The sequence below is a fragment of the Camelus bactrianus genome, chromosome 29 (genome assembly GCF_048773025.1).
Source record: "Camelus bactrianus isolate YW-2024 breed Bactrian camel chromosome 29, ASM4877302v1, whole genome shotgun sequence".
Taxonomy (NCBI): domain Eukaryota; kingdom Metazoa; phylum Chordata; class Mammalia; order Artiodactyla; family Camelidae; genus Camelus; species Camelus bactrianus.
The window spans coordinates 27,079,100-27,097,187 of record NC_133567.1 but is presented as its reverse complement, the minus strand read 5'-3'; the positions used below and the strand labels follow the sequence as shown (position 1 = coordinate 27,097,187).

General features: G+C 41.3%; 1 protein-coding gene, 1 non-coding gene and 1 pseudogene across 2 annotated transcripts in view; all 3 read right to left on the bottom strand.

The window, feature by feature from the left end:
• Positions 1-18,088, bottom strand: part of LOC141575549 (uncharacterized) — a 92,053-nt gene that overhangs the window by 38,859 nt on the left and 35,106 nt on the right. The gene's annotated exons all lie outside the window — the stretch shown is intronic.
• Positions 627-9,452, bottom strand: LOC141575518 (opioid growth factor receptor-like protein 1 pseudogene; annotated as a pseudogene).
• Positions 3,143-3,280, bottom strand: LOC123618661 (small nucleolar RNA SNORA76). Its single transcript, XR_006727128.1, has one exon. It is a non-coding gene; the product is annotated as a small nucleolar RNA SNORA76 (small nucleolar RNA).

Sequence of the window (18,088 nt, the reverse complement as noted above, 5' to 3'; positions counted from 1 at the left end):
AGAGGCCATCACTCAGGTGTACTCTAAAATCTGATTCATTCAACATCCCCTCCCCACTTAAGCCCTCACCAGAGTCCACCTGTGGCACGGCCAGCCACCTTGCCACCCCACATCCACCTCCCGGCTTCCATTCAGGGGAGCAAAGCAGCCAGAGGAAAGGCTCCACCTTACAGCCTCTGGGCGGCTAAGCGCAGCCGGGGGACTTCAGGAAGGCCACTTAGAGGCAGGCTGCCCGGTGAGATGTGAGCCCACTCTGGCCTTCTCCCTGCTTCTTGTTGGCTGCTGGCCTACAACAAAGATGTTGACACCCTAGCATCATATTGGATATCGAGAGCCTGGCTAAGACCTGAGGAAGGCAAGGCTGGAAGACAATATCCTGGGATCTCATGACATCATTAAACTACTGTTCCACCGCACAGTGCCAACACAAGTTCATGGACATGAGAGAGAAACTTCCATCTGGTTAAATCACTGTTACTGGGGACCTGCTGTCATACACTGTCCAGCCTGTCACTGATACACCACTCTCTTTCCGTCAGCCTCCTTTGCATCTTCAGAACTCCGGGTTCTTCCTCCTCTTGCTGAACACCTTTGCCCCCAACCCCCATTTTCCTCTCCATTGACTGCCCTTCTTCTTGAGAACACCATAGACCCACCCAACCCTTTCCCCTGACAGTAAAATGAGGGCACCATTTCCAAGTGTCTTCACCCACACCCCCAGAGTCTCTTTTTGCCTCCATTTCTTCATCTGTAAAACTCAGATAATGGGGCTTATATTTCACAGGGCCGTTTCATGAAGTCAAGGAGGTGAGAGAATTAAACTGCTTGGAACAACGGTTGCCATATAATACCCACTTAATAAACAGTAGACATTAATCCTGGGACACCAAGACCTAGCACGCGCACAGACACACAGTGGGTACTCCACAAATGTTTACTGATTCGAACTTGCAGTTTTTGGATTGACTGCTGTGCCTTAATTGTTCCCGGGCTCATAAGTCCACCACATCCTCTCTTCTCCACAGCCCAGCAAAAAGGCTAAATCTAGCCCCCAACAGGGACATAATTTAGATGAAAGAACGTTTTCTGCAGCCATCCCCGTCCTCAGAGCCTCGCCAAGAAATAGAAAAGCAAAGCAATATAAATATTAATAGGAAATTGTCTATTTGCTTTCACTTAGGCTAATCGACTACAGCCCAATGAAGAGGGAATTAAACAGCTGAAGGGACAGGAAAACATGGGACCGTGACAGGCTGAAGCCCAGAGGACTTCAGTTCCTAGGAGGAAATGCAATCCCAGGCCAACAAGGGTGCGTGGAAACCAGGACACAGGGCTTCTCCTTGGGGTGTCTTCAAGATGGGAGGCATGCTCCCTGACATCCACCCACCAGTGCCTACAAAGTGCAGTCTTGGGTCCCTGTGGCAGGGGTAAGAAAGCAATGATGATGCGGTCCCTGTCTGCAAGGACCACTGGGACAGGCAGACAGATAAACTGTATTATAATACAGTGGGTGACGACACTACTCACAGCACAGGGGCAAGATGCTAGGTAGGCACGGAGGAGAGGCCTATGGCCTTGGAGCAATGGGATAGGAGAAGGAGAATGTCCAAGAATGTCTTCTGACAGAGAAGACCCTGAGGCTGGGTTATGAAGGGTAAATAGGAGTCAGCCTGGCAAAGAAGGCATGAAAAGGCATCTCAGGGAGCAAGAACACAAGGTAGAGATACAGGGGACCCACTGGGACAGGCTGAACAACAGTCCTCAAAGATGCCCAAGTGTTAATTCCTGGAATTTGCAAATTGTTGTATTACATGACAAAAGGGACTTTGTAGGTATGATTACAGATCTTGAGATGGGGACATTATCCCGGATTATCTGGCTGGACCTGTTGGAATCACAAAATCCCTGTAAGAGAGATCCAGAGAGAGTCAGCATCAGGGAATGAGCCACTGTGGTATTGAAAGCAGAGACTGGAGCAAGGCTCTTCCCAAGTGGAGGAAGAAGCTACAAGTAGAGGAATGCAGGAAACCACTTGTAGCTTAAAAGAAAAACCAAAAAAGGAAGGACATGGATTTTTCTCCTCCCAGAGCTTCCAGAAGGAACCAGCCCTGCCAACACCTTGATGTTAGCCTAAAGAGACTGATGTCGGACTTCCGACCTCCAGAAGTGGAAAACAATAAATCTGTATTATTTTAAACCACGAAGTTTATGGTAATTTGTTATAGCAGCAACAGGAAACTAATGCACATACACTGAGGTACACCTTCAGGGATGTTAAAGAAAAATGTCAGAAAGATGAAATCAGCTGAGGAGGGAAGCCATGGGCTAAATCAGCAAAGGATCTGGGTACCAGGCTGAATTTCCATGTTGCCCTCCAAGTTGGAGCTTGCTAAAGGATATCAAGCAGAGAGACGGTATCTCAAGACTGCCCGTGTTGAAGCACTGAATCGTCAATTTTTTCGATCTTCAATGTAAGGAATCACCACATGTCTAATTCTCCATTTTATTGACGCTCATCTCTTTTATCAGAGACTGTAATGACTTTATGAAAACAAGGAATAACCAACTGGTAGATGTAACTATTTCCAGCCTTCCTAATTCTATTCAGATGTTTCCCAAGATGCAGACCTGTCTTTGCAGGGCTGCCATCAGGGATGCGCACACACGAGTGGACAGCAGACTGTACCGGAAACTGGGAGTTTTCCCCCAAGTCCTAGCCAGGTGATTATCATATGTCCAAAAAGCCCAAGTGCTCAAACAATCTTCCCACCCCCCGACCCCAGCCTCTAGGAAAGGGGAAGGCAACCAACACACTGAGTGCTCACGGGGGGCCAAAGGCTTTGTGAACCCTGCCTTGTTGAGTTTTCTGAGGAAGGACACTAGGTGCCAGTGGGCCCATGAGACTCAGGTGACTGAGCTGCATTCTCTGAGCACAAGGCCCATCGGAGAAAGCAGGCAGAGGAGACCATCCACCTGCTCTGTGTCACACAAGTCTCTGCGCAGCGTCTGCACACAGGGTGGCTCTTACACACACAACCGCAGCCACCCCCACTCCCTGGCCTCCTGACCCTTGATGTGCATCACATCCTCCCCCACCCCGACACCTACCTGTTTGGGGCTCCTGTCAGCCATGCCCTTTGCCAAATGTCACTTGCTGCCAAAGGAATCACGTAGGTGGTCTCTAAGCATCCCCAGACCTGGACAAGCTAGCTTCGCTCTGGCGCCGCCACCTGACCCCTGAGGCCATGGGGCAGGCGCTGCAGAGGTTCCAAGGCAGTGCCTTGGCTGTGGTCAAAGCAGGGGTACCCACAGGGAGCGGTGCCCAGCGAAATGAAGAACGGGTTCCGAAACTCACTCGCCCTCTCAGGACCGCAGGTAAAACAGCGGGTCGTCGTTTCACACTGCCCCTCAACTCCCTCCCCGACGGGGCATCCCGCAAATCCCAAGCCGTGTGCTCCCCACGTATCTGACATCCTGCACGGCCGGCCACAGGGGGCTCTGTGCTATCAAAACACCCCAAATGCTTGACAGCGCGCGGGGGGCGGGGGGGCGCGCAGCGTCATCCTGGGCTGTTCTAAACGGCGCTGCCATGAAGCTCTGACCTGCTCTGCGCTCCCCGGCTCCGCCTTCTCTTTCAGAATCTGTCTGGGGACAGTGCACTCCTACAAACAGAGAATGGCAGAGCTAAGGGGGAAGCACAAGTTCTAGCTCTCGTGATGGGCTGGCAGTTTGGTCTCCAGGGAGAGCAACGACGGTGTGACCAGCAATTCAGAGCGGACAGTCCCGATGCAGCGCCGCCCCTTCTGGCACCGCGCTGGGCACCTCCCTCCCACCCTCTCTTTGCAGTGTCACCCAACGCTCTGCAGGCCCCACTGGATTGATGGGGGACATGAAGTTCCAGAAAGTAAAATGACTGGCCCCAGGCAATATAGTTCTTTTGAGACAGAGCTGGGAGAATGATGTAAGTCCCTGCTTCCTTCAGTTCTGTTGCATCTGCTGAAGTACTCAAATCTCTGCGCTCTCCCACACGTCTGCAACGGCTTTCGCTTACGAACAGTAACCACGGGCCAGGTTCTAGGCTGGGTCCTTTATCACAGACACTCCCACGTCCATCCAGGTCAACGAGGCAGTTATAACGGTGATGCGGACCACTGATGAGGACCGCACCGACCTCCTGAATGCTAACGCATGTGAGGCACCGAGCGGAGAGAGCCCTTTACCTTCATCTGTTATTTTAGCTCCAAAAATCCATGAGCGAGGCCCTAATCGGCCCAGTTTACAGACGAAAGGAGTGAAGCTCAGAAAAATGACTTCCCTCAAGATTTCCACAGATTAGAAAAGGGAAAATATACCTCTCAGTAAATGGATCTGAACACAGGGCGGTACCCCAAACCAGAGCATTTATGTCACAATGCTAGAGGGTCCCAACAGTGAGCCACCTTTGGGGGGCGGCAAGGAAGAAGCATTTGAGAGAAGACGGTGAGAAAAATCAGCGATTCCATTTTGCTTCGTCTCTCCGGCGATGTGCTGGCTGTGTGTAGTTTGATCAGTGCTGCGTTTATTTCAACATCGTCCCACTGGCTGCAAACAAATGCACGTCTTTCTCTTCTGGGAGCCGCTTCCCATTACAGCAAATGAGAATCACAAAGATGAGCTCACATCCCAGCACAGACCTCCGCCGGCTAAGAGGGGCCTTCTCATCAGAGCCCTGGAGAGAATGGAAGGCTCCTGCTCAGGGGCACCCTCTGCAGTGCAGGGGTTGGAGCAGAAAGGTAAGGACACCAGGAAAGCAGCAGAAGTAGCTCCGTACATGGGGAAGAGCATCAGGCTGAGAAGGAAGTCACAAGTTCAAGTCCCAGCTCTGCCAGCAACCCAGTGTGTGACCTGTGACAAGTCAGTCTTGGCCTCATGAACACGAATACAATTATTAAACAGCATGATGTGATTCTGCACTCCCCTCTAGAGGGAGTAGGGGAGACTCGGTAAAGAATGGCCAATTTTTTTAAAGAAAGGAAGTGATTCAGCAAATTGTCAGATACCTGGGTCCTAGATCATTTTGCACAACAAACTTAACCATCTTAGAAGTGTTTCTCAGAATGCACAGGTATAAACCCATGGCTTGCCCCTTCTCTGCCCTAAGGCACCACCATCACAAGCACTTCAAGATCCTACACCCGCTCACATCCTTCTAGTACGGCAAGTAAAAGCAGACTGAAAAAGAAATTGTGACCTCCATCCTCAAGTAAGAATTTGAGCATCTCCAGGAGACCCAGAATTAGCACACGAGGCCAGTCCCAGCTGAATGATGTTATGACTAGTAAAGACATGGGAGGGAGAAGGGGGAAAACCAGCCACTCCCGGCTTCCTTTCCTCATTGTCCTGACATGACTGGGGTGTTCCTTTCTCCTTGTCACCCTCCTGCCAGTTGCTACAGGATCTCCCGGGACCACCCCTGCCCTCTGGCACAGGCAGCCTGATTGTTTTACTGTGTGTCCATCAGTCAAGTACAGGGAATGCCGAAGTGAGTAGGAAAAGCATTCAAGCTAATGTAACAAAATTCATAAAGTCAAGTTTGGCTTGCCGGAGATGCTCTTTTCAATGTAACTTAGGAAGTCTCCAGGTGTTAACAGCTGGAAATGGCTATCAGGTTCCTCTTGCTGAGGTTTACGGCCACACTGTCAGTGTCATGCAGCGAGCAGAACAAGTTTGGACTCGGTGACACAAGCAGCATAAAAGTGATGGCTGTCAAGACTTTTTTTTTTTTTATTGATTTATAATCATTTTACAATGTGTCAAATTCCAGAGTAGAGCACAATTTTTTAGTCCCACATGAACATATATATATTCATTGAGACATTTTTTTCTCTGAGCTACTGTAAGATCTTGTGTATATTTCCCTGTGCTATACAGTAGAATCTTCTTTATCTATTCCACAATTTTGAAATCCCGTCTAATCCTTCCCACCCTCCGCCCCCTTGGCAACCACAAGTTTGTATTCTATGTCTATGAGTCTATTTCTGTTTTGTATTTATGCTTTGTTTCTGTTGTTTTTGTTTTTGGGGTTTTTTTAGATTCCACATATGAGTGAGCTCATATGGTATTTTTCTTTCTCTTTCTGGCTTACTTCACTTACAATCATCCATGTTGCTGCAAATGGCGTTGTCGGTTTTTATGGCTGAGTAGTATTCCATTGTATAAATATACCACTTCTTCTTCATCCAGTCATCTGTTGATGGACATTTAGGCTGTCTCCATGTCTTGGCTATTGTAAATAGTGCTGCTGTGAACATTGGGGTGCACATATCATCCTGAAGTAGGGTTCCTTCTGGATATAAGCCCAGGAGCAGGATTCCTGGGTCATATGGTAAGTCTATTCCTAGTCTTTTGAGGAATCTCCATACTGTTTTCCACAGTGGCTGCACCAAACTGCATTCCCCCCAGCAGTGTAGGAGGGTTCCCCTTTCTCCACAGCCTCTCCAGCATTTGTCATTTGTGCATTTTTGAATGACGGCCATTCTCACTGGTGTGAGGTGACACCTCATTGTCTTTAGGTCTTATAGAAACCTATTCGCTCTTAGTAGTCCTAAGAATCCTCAGAAGGAAAATGTGAGCAACCAGTGAAAGTGATTTCTTGGCAATAGATCCTGAAAATGTCTTTTACTGATTGACTCACATCAAAATATTACTAGATTTTTACTGTTGACAATAAATATTGGGTATTTCTTTCATACATGCACACACACACACACACACACACGACACCCACTTCACATGCTCACAAAGCAAAACCAAAAGACATTTTTAATATTTTTAATATTTTAAAACTTCTAATCATCACCTCAACATGCAAATTATAGCCTGACGGATCAAGCAGTTTTTAAAAGCACCTTATAAAGAGCAGATTAAGAGATGTCCATGTCTTACTGCCTTTCTTTATCAACTATTATCTACAACTACTAAGGAGTTTATTTCTACAGGAATCTATTTGTTATGACAAATTCAGCTTTCTACTGTCCCACCTTTTAAAATAAAAATATGCACAGACATTGGAATACTAAAGGGGCTGGCAAATATTTTTTCCTACTTTGTACATTTTCCTTTAACTTTATTGAAACAAGCGCCCTGTAGCTTCTGAGTCACTGAGTCCAGGTGGCAGGTTTCAGTGTGCTCATTTGTAGCAAAGAGTCTCCGCTTGGGCAAGTGTAGCTTTTGTTTGTTTTATTTCCTGAATGAAGAGCAAAAAGGGCAATTTCTCTGCTTTGCCACAAACTGCCTTTGTTCCTTTGGCCCCTCATTCTCTCCTCCTTTCTCTGGCCTGACAACACTAGCAATGAGCCAGTCCTGGCAAAAAACCCTGCTTACTCACAATTAGAAAGAGGTTTTATATGTGTGCTCTCTCTGAATGCTGTCGTTGTAAAGTCACTAGACACATCCAAACTTGCCCCTCAACCATTGCTTACGTAATGAAACTATTTCAGGGGATTACCCTCCCTTAACAGAGTCAAGGAGTGAAACTTCTGTTTCTACCAAGAAAGAAAGTAAGGTGACCTGAAAGAAAGAAAAGAAAAACAAGGCAGAATCACCTGCTAGTACTAATTGCAATCCCAAACAGACTTTTTTCTGTTAGAAGAAAAAGCATATTTCTTAGCATTTTGAAAATCAATAAAAATATTACTCTTTATTAAAATTTGTTAGGACTTTTTTTCTTCACATGGAAGGTGGTCTCTTGAAAGGATTTATTTGATATATCAAAGACTACAGGATCACTTCCAAATATACTGAAAATAATTCAAATGTCACTGCTGTGTACAGGATTTGAAAAACTCACATCCTCAAGGTGTTCTAGGACAGGTTCATTAATTGGGTCTCACCTTAGAACTTATTAAATGTTAAATTCAGTGTCGCCCAAAATAAAAATGAAATAACCCAAAGCTTATAGCAGAAATCACAAACAACTGGCACAACTGGAAATGTGACCTCTGTTCTTGGGGTAAACTGAACAACAGAAACCTCTTGTGGGTTTCCTGATAACTCACTGTGAAAGTACATCATCGTGGGAACCTGCATCTCCGGGATTTCCACAGTCTTTGTCATGACTTTCACCTTCTTCATCTTTTTCAGAAGGACTTCCACTCTCCTTTTTCTCCACGGGATTATTCGGTGTTTTTCTGGCTGAGGCTCCGAACTGTCGGTACCACCGTCTCTCTCTGTGTTTCCTGGCCCGGCAGCCTCACTGCCCGGCTCTGCGCTCGGCCCATCTGTCTCTTCTCCTGGCTCTCCAGGTCTCCCCTTTTTTTCTTCAGCTGTTTTGCTACTTACATGCACCACGAGGAGGAGGAATTTTTGGAGTCCTTGGATATTTTATGCAGAGACGTTTGACTGCTATGACCAGAGGTGGTGGGGCCAGGCATTTTCTGAGCTTTGCTCACCTCTGACTGTCTTTCCTAGGTCGTCCCCAGATAAAATTCTCTGAAGGCATGTAATGTTTCTGGGCGAACCAGAGGAGCTTTCTCATCTCTCTTCTGTCTCGAATGGTATAAACAAAATACTCCAGGGCGCTCTTTTAATATGGGGGATGGTATTTTCCACCAGCGCCTCCTGGAGAATAAATTTTACAAGGGGAGATTTAAAACTTTCACATCCAAGCTCGCCCAAGCTTTTCGGAATACGAGTGATTCTTAAATAGTTGTGCTGGGACTCATTCAGATGCTAAAACCTTTCTTGCCAGTTAACAGCCCGAGCAACATTTCCAGTTTTATCGGTCCGTTTTATTCCAAAAAACTCTAACATCATTTTATAAGCCAGTAGGAATCTTCGAATTGCTTCTTCTACTTTTTTGAATTCCTCAATTTCATACATAGTTCTGCGTAAAAGTTCAAGCCTTGTTCTCTCAGGGGGAAGAGCCATGGGATTAAGTGTGGTTGTGCTCCAGAGTCTCATAATCCCCTTTCCACTTGTTGAGGCTTAAAGGGAAATTTATTCTTATAAAAACGAAGATTGCTTAAGTCATTCTGATACCGGGTATCTTTGAAGTTCTGTGGGTACTGGTGTCGGTATTTGTACAAATACCTCGCAGCATAAAAACTTCTCTTTGGTTTGGCAGTTGCTTCAGTGGAATCACCACCCCGCTCGGCGCCCGCAGCCTGGGCGTCCGGGTCCGGCGCGGGGCTGGCGCGGGGCCGCCCGCCGGCTCGCTCCGGAGGCTGCGCGGGCTGCTCCGGCTCGCGCTCCGGGGCCTCGTCGCCGCCTGGCCCCGGCTCTGCGGGCTGGGGCTCTGAGTCGGTCTGCCAGGAGGAGTCGCAGTCCTCCACGGTGGTGGGCTCGCGGAAGCTGACCCCGCCAAGCAGGGTGCACAGCGGAGAGGCGGGGCGGGCTGCGGCGGCGCTGGGGCCCGGGCCTGGCCGCGGCCGGGGCGCGAGGAGGCACCTTGGCGCGCCCGGGCCACACTCTAGGGATCATTGTTCTTAACATTTAAAATTATCAGAACAAAAGAGGCCTAAAAATCAACTGACTTACATGACCAGTTAACTTCCTTTGAAGAACAACATAAAAATTATCTACAAGGAAGGACACTATGTTACTTCCGATTTTAGATAAAAAGGAAACTGAGAGGAAGTTGGAAAATGGTTAAAACTAAAAATTCAGAATCAGCGCGCTAAACTATATAAAAAGAAATGTGTGTTTTTGTCATGGTATTGTAATGAGGCCATCCAATATTGTTAATATCTTGCTTTAAAAAAACTTAAAAAAAAAAACAAAAAGCTTGGATGGAACTTATATTTGCTTCTCCCAAGGAGAATTAAATCTTAGGATTAAAATTTTCAGTATATTTTTTTATCAAAATGGGATGGTTTTGATTTTTCACAATTTGAACATAAACTTTCACCTTTGCACCTTCCTGTACTGATTTAGTCCAGCATGTCCACAGAGTTGTAAATTTTAAAGCACTATAAACAAATCCTTTCACATTTCATAAAACAAATCTGAGTGAAGTGTATAAAAAATGTAGTATTTCTTATTATAACTTAAACTTTTTCAGGTCCGTTTGATTCTCTCTAGGGTGATTTCACTGAATGAAGAATTCATAACAAAAATCATCTTCCCTCAAAGGCCATTCAGCCCCTAGGACAACGCATAGGCTGCTAGGTCGCTGCCTCCTATAAGGTATGCTCCAGTTCAACCATTCCCATAGCAGGTTATTATTTTTTTTTTTTATTATATACCTTCATATTAAAAACCCTAAGTGAAACAGTTCAGTTTTTAGTTGCTTCTATTTAATAGAAAACATGTTTTTATTCATTTATTTGAATCTTTAATGAATAGCATAAAATTTGACTTAACTGTTCCTGAATTAATGTATTTCTTCCTTTTTCCTCTCTTTTTGGGATTTATCACCTTAAAAAGTAGATAAAACAATTATAATAGCAGGTTTTATACTGAAACATTTTAAAAATGTGTAGTCCAGCCTGGTGCCTTCACTTCTTATGTATTCATTCACTTACAAATACCTTTAATATGACTCCTAAATAGTCAATAAACCAAAACTTCTCTGCAAAAATTGGAAACAACCTAAATGTCCATTGACAGATGACTGGATAAAGCAGCAGTGTTATATTTATACAATGGAATACTACTCAGCCATAAAAAAATAGTAAAATAATGTCATTTGCAGCAGCATGGATGGATCTGGAGATTGTCATTCTAAGTGAAGATAGAAAGAGAAAGAAAAATGCCATATTATATCACTCATAGGTGGAATCTAAGAAAAAGACAAATGAACTTATTTACAAAACAGAAACAGACTCACAGACATTGAAAACAAACTTACGGTTACCACGGGGGGAAGGGGGTAGGAAGGGATAAATTGGGAGTTCAAGATTTGCAGATACTAATCACTATATATAAAATAGATAAACAGTAAGTTTATGCTGTATAGAACAGGGAATTCTATTCAATATCTTATAGTTACTTACGATGAAAAAGAATATAAAAATGAATATATTGCATGTATTTATATGACTGAAACATTGTACTGTACACCAGTAATTGACACAATATTATAAACTGACTATACTTCAATTGAAAAAAAGAAAAAAGTTACTAGTGATAATCTTCTTTTTAAAAAGTCTCTTTTCAGTAATATTCTTCTCAATCACTTTATGCATTGATTACTCTACCATATACATCTTCTTAATGTGAGAAAGACTTTTAATAGCCAAGGTCCCATATAATAGTGATTGCTTTGTAGAAAAATTATAGTTTTTCTAATAAATAAAGTATGCCCAAGACACAACAGTTTTCATTAGATTAAATACACTAACAGAGCAAATCACCCAAATATGTGAATATTTAAGGCCTCTACTTATTGCTTTATGATGGCAGTAATTTCCATTAGACACGTAATAATGTGTAAAAGTTTGGAGTCCTTCCAGGGACTAGTGGGAGCCACACTAGTCCACAAACCTAGTAATATGCAGATAGACTGAGGACCCAATTGTGCACTCTGAAAAGGAATCTTGGCCCAGGACCACTCTACCAAAGAAGGTACTGGAGCCAGTCTCATCCACGCAGCAACCAGACCTAATCCACACTCACCTGAGCCCCTAGCATCAAGCACACCTACTGTAGACCCCACTGTAGTCCTAGCAACAGCCTCAAAACTAGCTCCAAACCAGCACAATTAAAAGTTTGGAGGTAGTCCTGTCATCCCAGGAGCTACCAAGAGAAGGTCTTTACCTGCCAAACCAGTCTGTAAAGCAGCAGGAGGCTTTGAAAAGATCAGGCACATTGCTGGAGAGCCAGAAGGCCAGGTGCTTGTGCAGGACTGTGTGCACGGCCAGGGAAGACCTTGAGGAAGCCCTCATCATTCATCTGTGGCTGACTCTGAGTCTTTGTTTAAACAGCAAGGGAAAGCCAGGGTAGAATTTTACACTTGGAGCATATAAGAAGTGTACCAATGTACACAAACCTCTGTCAGTCATGTGTTGACCACTAGCTAACCAAGCACAGACTGCAAAGACCCACACAGCAAAGAAAACAGACTTTCCAGAATTACTCCAGGAAAGCCATAAGTCAACAGCAACAACAAACCCCGGAAAAGCAGGGAATCTGGTCTCCCATGTTACCATATTTTTAAAAATTTCCAGCATTCAAGAACCACCAAAAATACACAGCATGCATGAAAACAGGAAAGCATGGCCTATTCACAGGGGGGGAAACTGTCCTTGGGAACTTGTAGACATGGGATTTATTTAATAAATTCTTTAAATCAGCTATTATAATTATGTTTAAAGAAATAAGAAAGCTAGGTATAAAGAAATAAGGCATGAAACAATGTCTTACCAAATAGAAAAATCAGTAAGTAGATCAAAATTTTTAAAAAGAACCAAATAGAAATTACCAACTTAAAAAGCACAGTAACAAATGAAAAATTTGCTAGAGGGGTTTAATAGAACATTTGAGCTGGAAGAAGAAAAAATCAGTGATCTTGAAGATTGATCAATTAAGATTTTCTAGTTTAAGAGAGAAAAAGAAAAAGAAAGGGAAAAAAATGAACAAAGCCTAAGAGACCTGTGGCACATAATCCAGCATTACAACATATGAATACCGAGAGCACCAAAAGGAGATGGGAGAGAGAAAGAGGCAGAAAGAATATTTGAAGAAATAATGGCTGACAATTTCCAAGCCTGCCTCAACAAAACTGAATCCCTTACATGTGTGCAGAAAATGATGTTTCTAATGTACTGGACCAAGAGCTAGCTGTCCACTGAAATTCTACAACTACTTACACATAATCGTAATGGTCTCCCAGATTTTCTTCAGAATGATCTCTTCTATTGAGAATATGAATAATAAGAACACATTTATATTTGAAGTCATGGCATAAATATCCAGGCAGGTATTTAATAAGGAATAATTGTTACTAAGTTTCCTTGTCATCTCATCAGATGTGATACTGATCCCCTCATTAAGCAAGCGTTGTTGGATAAGAGAGATCCATAGAGAAGAAAACATTATAAGAGCTAAGGAAACTCAAAGTAATTGATCTCTAGAGGGTTATGTGGTGACTTAGCAGTAAATGAGTTCTAAGTACAAGGAAGACTAGTATGCATGTCTTATTCCTCCTCAGCCTTGAGAATGTGGAGAGAAAACCAGCATCTATATGAGCACAACCTGTCATGTTACTTTCAGTATCTGTTCCGAGCTTTAATATTCTGCCCTGGAAAGACTCAGAAAAACTGATCCATTGTTCTTTAACTTTGTCTTTGCCTGGGAAGCTTTCTTGGGATGAGTTTGCCCACCTCCCGCCCCCAATAATATCTCATACTCCACTAAGTATACTCTTACATACAGCACCTATTGAGATACTTTAAAGATATTTTGTGCATTTGTCTCTCCCATTAGACAGTGAAATTATCATTCACCTCTGTGTCTCCGGAGCCTAATACAATGTATGGAGTATAGAAGTCATGTTATAAATGTTTTACTTATAAACTAATAAATAAATAAATAAATGCATGGATTACAACTGCTTTAGCCTAGTGAGAAGGTGATTGATAGAAGGAGATTCCTCCACTCTTAAAAGAGGTCAATTTTGGTGTTAGTGTCATCTGGCAGGAAAAAATTATCTTATCTTTATTGATTAAATACTGAGATATTCTCCTTGACTATCGATGTGCATCAAATTTAAAAATCACAGACAATGTACAGATAATACAGCTCAAGGATTAACAGTGCTAAAACATACCATATGCTTAATATGTACCTGGTAGTTAACTGGCAAAGGCAGGTTTAAGGCAGAAATAACTGCTGTGTTTGCTTTAATAACTTGGGTTTCTCTAGTGACTGACTTATACTTTCTCATTCCCTTCAGTCTTCATCTAAACGACAGTTAAGATGCTCAAACACACTAAGCAGAAAGAGCTTGTTACATAATACCATGCTGCCACACCTAAAATGCATACATTTCTCTTTTCATTAAAAAGGGATTGTTTGAGGAGGAGGTTGGTAGGAAGGCAAAACATAAAGGTTAAAGCTCAAGAAAAACAAATTTGCATCCACATGGAATATTTTTAAAATAAAATGTTTCATAAGCAAGAATTTTTAAATCACTCCAAATAGATTCAAAAGACCATGTGACTTCAAGAGAAATACTATCATTTAACCTCAAAAAACAATCTGTTCAATAAGTTTAAGATTCTTACATATACTAACAGTTAACTTTTGGCAATTATCCTTTACAAAAATCTATACTTTAAAAGCATAAATTTACTTATTTCAGAGGAAAATAATAAAATTCCTCTTATCCCATATCTGTTGAATGGTGATAGCCCTCTAGAAAGTTCCCTATAGCTTGTTGTAAATTTTCCAATGAAATCATGAATAAAATTATGGGGGAATAATAGATACAGAGTATTAGCTTTCATATACTTGTTAATTACATTTAAAAACTTTTTAGAAATGTAGTTTAATCATGAAAAAATTTTTGATATTATTAAAAACATAGTAACATAATTTAAGAGGATGACACATAATTTCATTGTTCTTTAATCCAAAATTATGTATATCCAAAACCACATTCTGTTAATATTCAAATAATATTGTTATCCCACAAATGTTAATATTTCAAATAAGTGTATATATTTTAATAACTCATATCTCAAATGTATTTTATCATCTATGCTTTCCAAATTATTATTAATTAGGATAAAAGTTTGACACTCCAAAATTAATTATTATCCATATCGATAATCACAAATATAATATACAAAATCTTCTAATTTTCCTATACCAGGATATAATAGGACACTATTTTTAAAAGAGTACAGCACGTTCCCATGGATGATGGTCACCAAGCCTTATAATAATCATTTAAAAGTACATTGCTAATAACAAACATGGTTATTCTGAATTTCTTCACCTTAAAGCAATCATCACTGTCTTCTCAGAAAGCAGAACTTCTCAATTTAGGTGGGGAAGGGTAAGGATTGAGAGTACATGTTTAGTTGTCACTATGAAATCCTCGTCATTGTGATTACTGAGGCTGACTCATGCAACTGTAAAGCACACGGTATGCACTCAGCAGTTTAGAGGGACCTGTAGTCTATTACTCTGCACTAATTCAATGGCCAACACTAGGCTGAACACACATTGCTGAGAAATAAAAATAAAATGCTGGTATTTGGTGCAATGGTGAAATGTGATGTATCAGGGGAGGAAGATAAAGCTTGTAGGAACTGAAGTATTATAACCAACATAGGGAATGTCACTGCTGCTATTTGCATCATAGAATTTCAGTTTGGCCCATTTGCTTTGCAAGTGTGAGGTGTTCATTACAATAAAAATGGATATTTTCCCCAGACTCCAGGTGGGTTTATGCTTAACTGTGAGTCCCTAAAATCCACACACCTTCCATAGACCTGGTGACCAGTAACGAGCAATGAACTGTGGCTTGCAATCAAACTACTGATGTCCAAAGTTGGGATTTCAAAGAAAAAACTGGCTGCCATCAATTTTAGTAGAGTTTTTGCAATAATTTTTTTTAATTAAGATAAAACTCCTTTAGGTTTTCAGCCTCCCAGTTCTCCCTTAGCTTAAAGACCTTGCGCATATATGACAGTATCACCTTGACCTCTTTGAGATTTAACTTTCAGAAGCAGATCTACACACATGAAAATGGGAGAAGTAAAGAGGGGGGAACACTGTGATAAATATATTTGTATTTGTGAATCCAACCCCAGTACTCACTCACTCAAGTTACACAGGGAAAATTACAAAACAATACTTTAGCACTACTTATTTTTTTTTTTATAAATAAAACAATTCTCTTTGATCTTAAGAAGTAATAGCTTATAACCATGGTATCTTTCACAGAAATCTTAAGAACTGTGAGTTATGGAGATTCTATTTAGAATCTGTCCTGCACTGCTATATAGGTTTCAGATATCATAACAGTCACTGAGAAAACGTTCTATGAAAGCACTTCAAACACAACTTCGATGTTGATGAGTGTGGACACGCCTTGTGTAACCAGAGCTCACCAAACTAGTGGTGGGGACCTAATGTAGAAGCCTTGGGAAGTGACTGGATCATTTAAGCCCTCGTGGCAGTTTTCTAACTGTGTAAATCCTACCCCTGTTGGTTAATTTAAAAAAAATTTAAATTCAATGTTTAGCTCTTATTTTTAACACTAAATTCCTGCCACCCAATACTAATTAAAAACGTGGTCTAGAGAAGTAATACTTACTGGTTTCAATTACACAACTGAGTAATTGCTCAATTACTCAATCACATCTCAAGAACATGTGATACATCCATCTGGATAAAGCCTGCCCAGTGGAGTGACAAATCTGGATCTAAGTGCAATGGTCAGGTTTACTAAACTGCAAACTAACGTGCCCATGCTGAAGTCATGGTGGAACTTTCTAAGAAGCCGTTCTTGGATAGTTAGTTCTGTTTTGTTCCTGTTGAGTTTGTTGCTCTGCAGAGTTGAGTGGTAACAGCGGCATACAATTCTCTCCGGTTTCCATGCTAGGAACCTGTGCTGCTCATCTGTATTTCCTATTCTGAAAAGACCCTGTTTATCATGAAATGGAGATTTTTCCCTTCTGAGGCTGGTTGTTAGTGAGCTTAAGCCAAGCCTGTGACCCATCTCCGGCAGGATATGTCTTCATGATGTGTTGTCCTCTGCAGACTTTTAGGATATCTTCCTCTTATTTCCCCTTTGCTTCAATTTCCTAGCACAGCTTAGTTCACTATGCCTTGTTATATGCTTTCCTATAGGCTCCCTTGGATCCTTTTCAGGATAGGACAAAACATAAATAAGGAAAAGAATGAAATACTTGCCCCCCTTCTGAATCTTGTTCAAGATGATTATTTTGAATAAAACAGTTTGCATATTATACAAATGCAATGCTATCCTTGTGTGGTAGGGGAGAAAGTGTATTGAGTCATAAATTACATTGTAGGCTCCAAGGCAACATTTTTGGGAGATAAAGAAAACACATCATTGTATGTATTCTGATCCAGAGAAATGAATCAAGAAGTGAGCATGTGTCTAAAAAATAGTAACAATAATAATGACATAAATGAACTACTTATTATTCATAACTAAGGTGGCTGATTTCTTGAATATGTGTAAGCACATTTGACTGTGCTTTATGATTGGATTACTGCACTATGTTGATTCTTATTTTGCAGTTGGCTTTATTCCTTTGATAACTAAGTTTAAAAAGCTAAAGCTCTACTCTGTTCTTAGAAACAATAATCAGTACATATGTGTAAACTAAAAACTGTGCAGTATACTGTACATAAGTACTTACACGCAACATAATGTGTATGTGCAGTCAAACTGTAAGAATTCTACCTAATAAAACTGAAAAAGGAAAAAAATTAGTAGAAAGCTTAAAAAAAAAATGAAGATTTGTCAAAAGATCATAAACACAAGGCAGTAAGTGGCAATAGCAATAAAATAGCCAAAGCTAGATATACATTGCTTTGTCTCAAGAATACATCTCAAGAATTTGGGTGGACAAGTGAATAAATTCTCAGGTCAGTTTTGTTACAGATCCCTTGAAATGCACGGACATTTTTGTAGTTTCTTTTGTAACCTGCTCTTCTTCAAATAATATATATTAAATTATAGACAAGAACTTGAAAGTATTGAAGGTGGTTTTCACCGATTTATTTTTATAATTATCTTTTTTCTCTATCATTAACTATTACTGGATTCTACTAAGATTAAAAGAAAATTAATCCACTTTACCATTTTTAATCTGCTCACAATTGTCGGTACTATAATACTGAAACAATTCTCACTATACAGAGAAATATGATGGAAACTACCTTGATAATAAATCACAACCGACAATTTCCTTGTGAATCAATGATACTGCTTTAGCATTTCATGTTAGTTAAATTGTAACTAAAATAATTTATTCTATGTTATAAGTGTCAATCTCCTTGACTGCATTTACAAAATAAAGTTTTATTCTAGGATGGTTGATCTGATTTGTGTCTGTTTACATCTCTATTTTTTTCCAAAAATGTTTAAATAATTGATATATGCTATTTAAAATCAGAAGAAACA